The 10,239-nt window shown below is 38.2% G+C and overlaps 2 pseudogenes; one reads left to right on the plus strand and one right to left on the minus strand.

Annotated features, from left to right (window-relative positions):
* Nucleotides 1-80: 80 nt before the first annotated feature.
* Nucleotides 81-1,694, plus strand: LOC111784160 (annotated as a pseudogene).
* A 2,574-nt stretch (nucleotides 1,695-4,268) lies between these two features.
* LOC111784161 lies at nucleotides 4,269-7,234 on the minus strand (annotated as a pseudogene).
* Between the last annotated feature and the right edge of the window lie 3,005 nt (nucleotides 7,235-10,239).

The following is a 10,239-nucleotide window of genomic DNA, read 5'->3' on the forward strand; positions in this document are numbered from 1 at the left end:
AGGAGAAGTCTAGTTCTATTCAATGTTGGAAGTGCAAAGGTTTTGGACACATGAGCAAAGAGTGTGTTAATAAAAAAGTTATGGTGATAAGGAATGGGATACTTGATTCAGATGATGAATGTGAGGATCATGATTCACAACTTGTGGAAGAAATCGCAGCATATGATGATAAATATGTTGAAGAAGGTAATTTCATATCTTTGATCACAAGGGTACTCAATGTTCAAATCAAAGAAGCGAAATTTGAAGATCAAAGGGAAAACTTGTTCCACACAAGATGTTTGATCAAAGGAAACTCATGCAGTTTGGTGATTGATAGTGGAAGTTGCACAAATGTGGTAAGCAACTTCCTTGTAAAAAGACTTCAACTTTCTGTCCATCCACATCCAAAACCGTACAAACTTCAATGGTTGACAAACAATGAAGAAATTAAGGTGAACTCCCAAGCTCTTATTTCTTTTACTCTTGGAAGATATAAAGATGAAGTCCTTTGTGATGTCGTACCAATGCATGTGGGGGACATCTTGTTCGACCGACCTTGGCAATATGATAGAAAGGTAACATTTGATGGTTTGACGAACAAATGTACTTTTACTTTTTGTGGGAAGAAATTTCCTTTACTTCCGTTGTCTCCATATGAAGTACATTGTGACCAATTGAAATTAGAGAAGAAAAGAAAAGAATGTGAAGAACCACAGTGGAGAGAAGAAACTAAGGTAAAAGAGAGAGATAAGAGTGAAAAAAAAAAAGAGAAAAGTGAGGGGCAAAGGATGAGTGGAAACAAAGAAAGAAAAAAAAGTGATTTTGAGGAAAAGAGAGAAAATGTGAGTTTGGTTATAAGAAAGGGAGAAATGAGGAATATGTTAGCCCAAGAACCAAAATTTGTACTTATGTGCAAAGGAATGTGTTTAGCAATAGAACCAAAAACTGATGATGCTTTACCAAGTGCTTTTAAGTCTCTTTTGCAGGAATTCAGTGACATGATGCATGTACGGGGTTACCCCCTCTAAGAGGGATTGAGCACCAAATTGACTTCGTACATGGGGCAACTCTTCCAAATTTGGCTGCCTATAGGACTAATCCCACCGAGACTAAGGAGATTCAGAGACAAGTAGAAGAACTCATGGATAAAAGATATGTTAGAGAAAGCATGAGTCCTTGTTCGGTTCCTGTGATTTTGGTACCCAAAAAAGATGGCACGTGGAGGATGTGTGTTGATTGTCGAGCCATCAACAAGATAACGGTAAAGTATCGACACCCTATTCCTAGATTAGATGACATGTTGGATGAATTATATGGTGCTGATCTGGTTTCAAAAATAGATCTTAAAAGTGGTTATCATCAAATTCGAATGAATGTGGGAGATGAGTGGAAAATGGCTTTCAAAACAAAGTTTGGGCTTTATGAGTGACTCGTTATGCCGTTTGGCCTTACAAATGCACCAAGTACTTTTATGAGGCTAATGAATCATGTTTTGAGAGACTATATTGGAAAATTTGTTGTTGTATACTTTGATGATATCCTTGTTTACTCAAAAAGCTTGAATGATCATATTTTGCACGTTAAGAAAATTTTGTTTAAACTTAGAGAAGAGAAGCTTTATGCCAACTTCAAAAAGTGCAGTTTTTGTCTAGACCAAGTCAACTTCCTAGGGTTCTTAGTTGGAAAGAATGGAGTACAAGTTGATGAAGAAAAGGTAAAAGCTATTAGAGAATGGCCAACACCCACAAATGCAACCGAGGTAAGATCTTTTCATGGTTTGGCTAGTTTCTATAGGAGATTCATTAAGGATTTCAGTAGTATAGCATCACCATTGAATGAACTTGTTAAAAAGCATGTGAAATTTGAATGGAAGGAAAAACAAGAGAATGCATTCAATGAACTGAAAGATAAATTAACCAATGCACCTTGTCTTGCTTTACCTAACTTTGATAAATCTTTTGAAATTGAATGTGATGCAAGTGGGATAGGCATAGGGGCTGTTTTAATGCAGGAAAAAAGGCCAATCATGTTCTTTAGTGAAAAGCTTAATGGAGCACAACTCAACTATCCGACTTATGACAAAGAGTTATATGCACTTGTGAGGGCTTTGCAAGTTTGGCAACATTATTTGTGGCCAAAAGAGTTTGTTATTCATACGGACCATGAAAGTTTGAAGCACCTCAAAAGCCAAACAAAGCTAAATAGGAGACATGCTAAATGGGTGGAATTCATTGAGACGTTTCCTTATGTAATCCATTACAAAAAGGGGAAGGATAATGTGGTCGCAGATGCATTATCAAGAAGGTATGCTTTATTTTCTTCCCTTACTGCAAAAATTCTTGGTTTTAAACACATGATTGAATTGTACAAAGTTGAAAAATCTGAATTTTATGATGTGTATATGCAATGTTTAGAAGGGAAACATGTGCAAGATCATATTGTGTTCGATGATATGCTTTTTAGGAAGGGTAAACTTTGTATTCCTAAATGTTCTATTCGAGAGTTACTTGTGAAGGAGGCTCATGGGGGAGGACTTATGGGACATTTTGGAGAATTTAAAACATATAGCACGTTGTGTGAACATTTTTATTGGTTGAAAATGAGAAAAGATGTAAACAAAGTATGCAAGCAATGTTTTAAATGTAAGGAGGCTAAGTCTAAGACACAACCACATGGTCTTTACACACCTTTAGATGTTCCTAGTGAACCATGGGTTGACATTAACATGGATTTTATTCTAAGATTACCAAAGACTAGAAGACACCATGATAGCATTTTTGTGGTAGTTGATAGGTTTAGTAAGATGACACATTTCATTCCATGTAACAAAACAGATGATGCTACCAACATAGCTAATCTATTCTTTAAGGAAGTGGTTAGATTGCATGGTATTCCCAAAACCATTATTAGTGACAGGGATTAAAAATTTTAAGCCATTTTTGGAAGGTTTTGTGGGGGAAAGTTGGGACCTAAGCTTCTATTTTCTACAACATGTCACCCCCAAACCGATGAACAAACTGAGGTTGTTAATAGAATATTAGGAGCCTTAATTAGGTCACTAATTTCTAAAAATCTTAAGTCTTGGGAAGAGACTACCTTTTGTGGAATTTGCATACAATAGAGCAATACATAGCACCACTCAGTGTTCACCTTTTGAGGTTGTGTATGGATTTAATCCTTTAACTTCTCTAGATTTATTGCCTTTGTCACCTAATATGTTTGCTAATGATGCAGCTTCTTCAAGAGCCGAATACATAAAAAAAATTCACAAAGACATAAAAGAAAGAATTGAAAACAAAAATAAAAAACTAGTCACGCGCAAGAACAAAGGAAGAAAAAAATTGATTTTTAAACAAGGTGACTAGGTTTGGGTTCATCTACAAAAGGAAAGGTTTCCAAGTCAGAGAAAGTCTAAACTTCAACCAAGAAGAGATGGTCCTTTTCAAGTACTAGAGCGGATTAATGACAATGAATACAAGATAGATCTCAGAGGTGAGTACAATGTAAGTTCAACTTTTAATGTGGCTGATTTGACTCCATTTGATGTAGGGAATGANATGAATACAAGATAGATCTCAGAGGTGAGTACAATGTAAGTTCAACTTTTAATGTGGCTGATTTGACTCCATTTGATGTAGGGAATGAAGACCTTGATTTGAGGACAAATCCTTTTAAAGAAAGGGAGGATGATATGAATTCAACTGCTGACCCTTTGCATGTACCCGAAGGACCGATTACAAGAAGCAAGGTTAAGAAGATTCAAGAGGCCTATACATTGCATCTTCAAAAGCTAGCTAGTGTACAGGTTGAAACAAAGACTTTTGAGCCCAAAAATCTTTATAGCATTAGCATATCAAATCAAGAAGATAATGGAGTGGCTGATATTNTTGCAAGGATTCTAGAAAGACCTCTAGCTTTGCAAATTCCACCATTGTAGGTGCTTATCACGTTTTATTAGGATATCAGCCACTTGCTCTTTAGTNACTTTACAAATTCCACCATTGTAGGCGCTTATCACGTTTTATTAGGATATCAGCCACTTGCTCTTTAGTATGAAAATGTTGAACATCACAATTCCATCTTTACTTAAGTAACTGAGGAAGTGGAAACGATCATCAATGTGTTTGTTTCGACCATGCAAGACTGGATTTCTGGTCAGCTTAATAATGGAACTATTATCACAATATACCACTGTAGCTCCAACTCGGACATGATCGAGTCTTTCCAGCATCCTTCTTAACCATATGGCTTGACAAGCACAAGCTGTAGCAACAATGAATTAAACTTCAATAGTGGAGAGTGTGACTACAGGTTGCTTCTTTGAGGACCATGAAACAACTCCTGAACTTAGCANCAGCAACAATGAATTCAACTTCAATAGTGGAGAGTGTGACTACAGGTTTCTTCTTTGAGGACCATGAAACAACTCCTGAACTTAGCAAAAATGAATAACCTAACATGCTCTCGTCCCGGGGATTCTCCTTTGACACACTCTCGTCTGACATATGATACAACTTAAACGTGAAATTCACTGCTAGTGAATCATCTCCGTCGCACCCGAGTGACTCACGCATTAGCTCTATCGGTTCCTATTTCACCATGTTGAATTTGAACCTAACGCTAAGTTCTTTCGCAAGTTGACTCAATGACTCGCCGACCTGTTTCAACCTCTCGTCTCTGCCATTCTCCACTACAATCGCTGTTAATTTCATGACGACCTTCCTTTTCTAACGACCTGAGAGAAGGTGGATTAGATTCATATTCTGACCTCCCTTCCCGATATCGAAATCCACAACATNACGCATTAGCTCTACCGGTTCCTATTTCACCATGTTGAATTTGAACCTAACGCTGAGTTCTTTCGCAAGTTGACTCAATGACTCGCCGACCTGTTTCAACCTCTCATCTCTGCCATTCTCCACTACAATCGCTGTTAATTTCATGACGACCNATCTCTGCCGTTCTCCGCTACAATCGCTGTTAATTTCATGACGACCTTCCTTTTCTAACGACCTGAGAGAAGGTGGATTAGATTCATATTCTGACCTCCCTTCCCGATATCGAAATCCACAACATGCAATTTCCGATCCTCTTCCTCTATTCCCTCAAGAATTACGAGATTTTGGTGCAATGAAAGCATGCTTAAAGCAAGGAGAAACATCTTANTCCCTTCCCGATATCGAAATCCATAACATGCAATTTCTGATCCTCTTCCTCTATTCCCTCAAGAATTACGAGATTTTGGTGCAATGAAAGCATGCTTAAAGCAAGGAGAAACATCTTAAAGCAACCGAGTCACTGCTGAGGGTTCTCGCCGAAAGTCTCTGCCACAAGATGTGGAAATTCCACTGGATTTACCCGCAATTTTAGAGCGAAAATCATATACTCTGCCAATCTCTGCACAGAACTACCTCTCGCATTCGAAATCTTAACCACCTGTGCAAGAATCTCATCCATAACCTCCAAATTTCCCTCAGAAATCGTTGCTGCAGCCTCGATTACAGACTGTTTCAAAGAATCAGAAGATGTAGNTCATAACCTCCAAATTTCCCTCAGAAATCGTTGCCGCAGCCTCGATTACAGACTGTTTCAAAGAATCAGAAGATGTAGAAGCCATAGAGGACGACGTAGATGAAGAACAAGAAGACAAAGTAGAGGTAGTCGGCGAAGTCAAAATTGGCTTATAATTCGGCGACGTCGTCAGACTAATTAGATTATACATCATCTCACACCAAAGTCAAACTCGTAATCACAGACGCAATATCATTTCTTTCATCGTCGTCTTATCTTCAAGAAGTTGTTTCTNCTAATTCGACGATGTCGTCAGACTAATTAGATTATACATCATCTCACACCATAGTCAAACTCGTAATCACAGACGCAACATCATTTCTTTCATCGTCGTCTTATCTTCAAGAAGTTGTTTCTCCAACTCCTGAAGGCGATGATTCATCATCATCTTCTTCTCCAACTCCTACAAATTCGGAGGTCCACCACCTGTGAAACCTAACTGCATCTCTGCTAATCCTCTACCTGATGTACTTTTCCTATCCTCCAAATCTCCCTGGATCACATAAGCAGAAGGATGTGCCACATAAACCTCCTCTTTCAAGCAATTTTTTCTTTCTGCCACTCCATTTTGCTATGGTGTGTAAGCTGCAGTGAGTCGTCGATGTATNACTCCTCTTTCAAGCAATTTTTTCTTTCTGCCACTTCATTTTGCTATGGTGTGTAAGCTGCAGTGAGTCGTCGATGTATTCCATGATTTGAGCAGAACTCAATAAACTCAGTAGATGTGAACTCTCCACCTCTAATAGTTCTCAAACCTAAAATATTTGTCCCATTTTCTTTCTCCACCTTTGTTTTGAAAAGTTAGAACATTCTGCGATCTTCTATTTCAAACATACAATCTATTGAGTCCTCCTTTTGTTCTACCATCTCTTCAACATATGCCAGGAGAAGCAACGGTTCAGAAGTTTCAGCAAAACGAGCTTGTGATTTCTTTCCCTTATTCTTCTTGGGACATTCATACTGAAAATGACCAATGTCATGACAATAAAAATATTCAACAAGAGTTTTGTTAAAACTTGGTCTCCTATGTTCTCGTCCTCTACCTCGAATTGTGCCACCTCCACGAGTTGTTCTCCCTGTACTGCTTGTTAGTTTATTTAATCTTGTATTAACCGTAATTCAGTTATATTTAATGTTTGTATGTCATATTATGTCAGTGAAGGGAAGTTTAGCAGTTAAAGGANTTTATATTTAATGTTTGTATGTCAAATTATGTCAGTGAAGGGAAGTTTAGCAGTTAAAGGAAGTTTAGCGGTTAAGGAAAGTTTAGCGGTTAAGGAAAGTTATTAGCGGTTAAGGGAAGTTATTAGCGGTTAAGGAAAGTTATTAGCGGTTAAGGGAAGTTATTAGCCGTTATTAATGTGTGGCTATTCTGTCTATATATGTATTGTGTAACAATTTGAATCAGATGAGTAAGTTGGTTCCTCTCTTAGTTGTATGAGTGGNTTTGAATCAGATGAGTAAGTTGGTTCCTCTCTTAGTTGTATGAGTGGTTTCTGACATTAGGTATCAGAGCGTGGTTACATGCCAAAGATCATGTCGTCGAAGTCTTCAACATAGGAAGGTCTGGTATCACTCCAATACCCGACGTTATCGAGAACCAACTACTCAGCATGNTCAACATAGGAAGGTCTGGTATCACTCCAATACCCGACGTTATCGAGAACCAACTACTCAGCATGGGCTATGAAGATGAAGGTCTATTTGCGTGCTCAAGGGGTGTAGGACGCAATCGAATCAACTGAGTCTCTGGATAGTCCTGATGAAAGGAAGGATCAAATGACCTTAGCAGCTATCTATCAAGCAATCCCTGAGGAGATGTTGTTTTTGTTAGTAGAGAAAGAGACAGCAAAAGAAGCATGGCAGACGTTAAAAACTATTCATGTTGGTCCTGAACGTGTAAAGGAGGCAAAGATCCAAACTCTGAAGATTGAGTTTGAAATTATGAATATGAAGGAGTCCGAGACTATTGATGATTATGCAGCAAGGTTGACAGAAGTTGTTAATAAAATACGTACTTTTGGAGACAAGTTGAAGAGGCATACTTGGTGAAAAAAATTTCTCCGCTTAGTACCTCCTAAGTTTTTTCATATCGCATCATCAATAGAGCAATTTGCCGATTTAAAGGTGATAACCATGGAGGAAGTCATCGGCCGTCTTAAAGCATATGAGAAACGGATCGGTGGCAACAAAGAGAATGCTGAGCATGTCTTATTGACTCAAGAAGAATGGAAAGCAAAAGAACGTAGCGACAATGGAGGCCATAGCCGAGGACGAGGTCGCAGTGGTCGCTGGAGAGGGAGAGGTCATGGACGTGGAAATGACTCGTTTCATCATGAGAAGAAGGCTGACAAAAGCAAGGTAAGATGCTACAATTGTCAAGGCCTAGGCCACTATGCCTCAGAATATCAGAAGGTGAAGTGTTATAATTGTCAAAAGATTTGCCATTATGCATCCGACTGTAGATCAAAGAAATGGGAGGATCAGGCACACTTGGCTGAGACGCAAAGTGATGAGGATGAGCCAGCCTTACTTACAGCACAAGTCTGTGAAGTCCGAACTCTCGGTTCACCAGAGTTGACGGAGATGGCTCTTTATGAAGAGAAGGTTGTCCCGAAAGAAATTGAGAAGAAAAGCAACACTTGGTTCCTAGATACGGGAGCCAACAATCATATGACTGGTTGTCGAAGTTGGTTCTCGGAATTGACGAGTCAGTGACCGGCACCATTGAAGTTCGGAGATGGATCACTTGTAGAGATAAAAGGACGTGGAGATGTGAAGGCTGCATCTGTGAAAAAAATAGAGAAGATAATCGATGAGGAGAAATCGATGGCTCTGTGAAGATTGAATCGGAGGAAAAAACAGAGAAGCGAGAAGAGAAGAAGAGCGATGGCGAGAAAATCGTTGGCGTTGTGAAGTTTGAATCCAAGGAGAAGAGCGATGGCGTTGTGGCGGAGGTCCAGAATGTGGCAACGAAGATAGCGAAAGCAAAGGAGATAAAAGAGAATGACTGTGACGGCGAGAAGAAGGAGAAGGAGGACGGAAACAATGGCTGTGGTATTGAAAAACAGGTCGCCAGAGAAACGAAAGCAGAGAAGGAGAAGGAGAAGGAGGCCATTGTTTCCGGCAGTGCAATTGAAGTAGCACAGGTAATTAAACCTATTGAGGAAAAGTCATTGGTCGGACAAGTAGAACAGGTAATTAAAACTGTCGATGAAAAGCAGTTGCCCATTGAAAGGAAGACAGAGAAGAAGGAAGGCAGAGATAATGGCGGTAGCTTTCATCCTGTGAAGCGGAGTATATTGCGGCGACATCAGCTGCTTGTCAAGGAATATGGTTAGGACGTTTACTGAAAGAATTGGTTTGAAGAATATAAGAATGTGAAGATCAAAATACAAGATTAAGGGGATGATTTGTTAGTTTATTTAATCTTGTATTAACCGTAATTCATTTGTATTTACTGTTTGTATGTCAAATTATGTCAGTGAAGGGAAGTTTAGCAGTTAAAGGAAGTTTAGCGGTTAAGGAAAGTTTAGCGGTTAAGGGAAGTTTAGCGGTTAAGGGAAGTTATTAGTGGTTAAGGGAAGTTATTAGCCGTTATTAATGTGTGGTTATTCTGTCTATATATATATTGTGTAACAAGTTGAATCAGATGAGTAAGTTGATTCCTCTCTTAGTTGTATGAGTGGTTTCTGACACTGCTGTCAAAAGTGATCTTCAATGTCTACTCTTCCACTGTATGTCTTTGCATACGTTGTTCATGAACCAGTAGACTACTTTACAATTCATCAATGGTCATGATGTCCAAATCGTTGGATTCTACAATGGAGCAAGCTATATAATCAAACTTTAAAGTCATGGAGCGCAAGATTTTCTTAATAATGCTAGCATCACTCATCTTTTCACCATGGAAAAACATTTTATTAGCAATGGTGAGAGTACGAGAAAGAAATCAGAAACAGTCTCACCTTCTTTCATATGAATGGTCTCAAAGTCTTTGTGCAGAGCCTATAGTTGTGCTCGTTTCACCTTGTGTTTCCTTGGATTTTTTTCTTCATTGAATCCCAAATTCCTTTAGAAGTTTCTTTATCCAAAATAGTCTCCAGAATTGAGCGATCGATGGCCTGGAAAAGGTAGTTCTTAGCTCTTAAGTCTTTCAATTTCTAATCTGCTACTTCCTTCTTCTGTTCATCTGAGTAATCAGCATCATCTGCTACATAGAAATCCCAGACTCAACTACTTGCCAATATTCTCTAGAGCGAAGAAAGTTCTACATTAACATGCTTCAATGATTATAGTGACCAACAAATTTTGGTATTATTGGTTGAACAAACTCAAAGAGACAAAACTCTGATACCAAATGATAAATTTTATGAAGATAATTTTGCAAAAGGAAGAAATTTCAGTACTTTATTATGTGAAGAATGACTATATTTATAGCCAGTACAATGCTTAACCGAAGATTAAAAATAAAATCCTAACAGAGAGTAGAATATCATGCCAAAACAAAGAATCAAGCATAAGATGATACCTATGATATGATATCAGCATAAGATCATATAAGTGATATGATATTGAGGAACTAAAAAATAAAAATAGCAACATAATCTTATTTAACACTAATAACCTCTAGAAACGGTTGCCCGCAAGTTTTTTTTTTTTTTTTTTTTTTTTTTTTTTTTTTTT

The sequence above is a fragment of the Cucurbita pepo genome, unplaced genomic scaffold, assembly GCF_002806865.2.
Source record: "Cucurbita pepo subsp. pepo cultivar mu-cu-16 unplaced genomic scaffold, ASM280686v2 Cp4.1_scaffold000165, whole genome shotgun sequence".
Classification (NCBI taxonomy): Eukaryota; Viridiplantae; Streptophyta; class Magnoliopsida; order Cucurbitales; family Cucurbitaceae; genus Cucurbita; species Cucurbita pepo.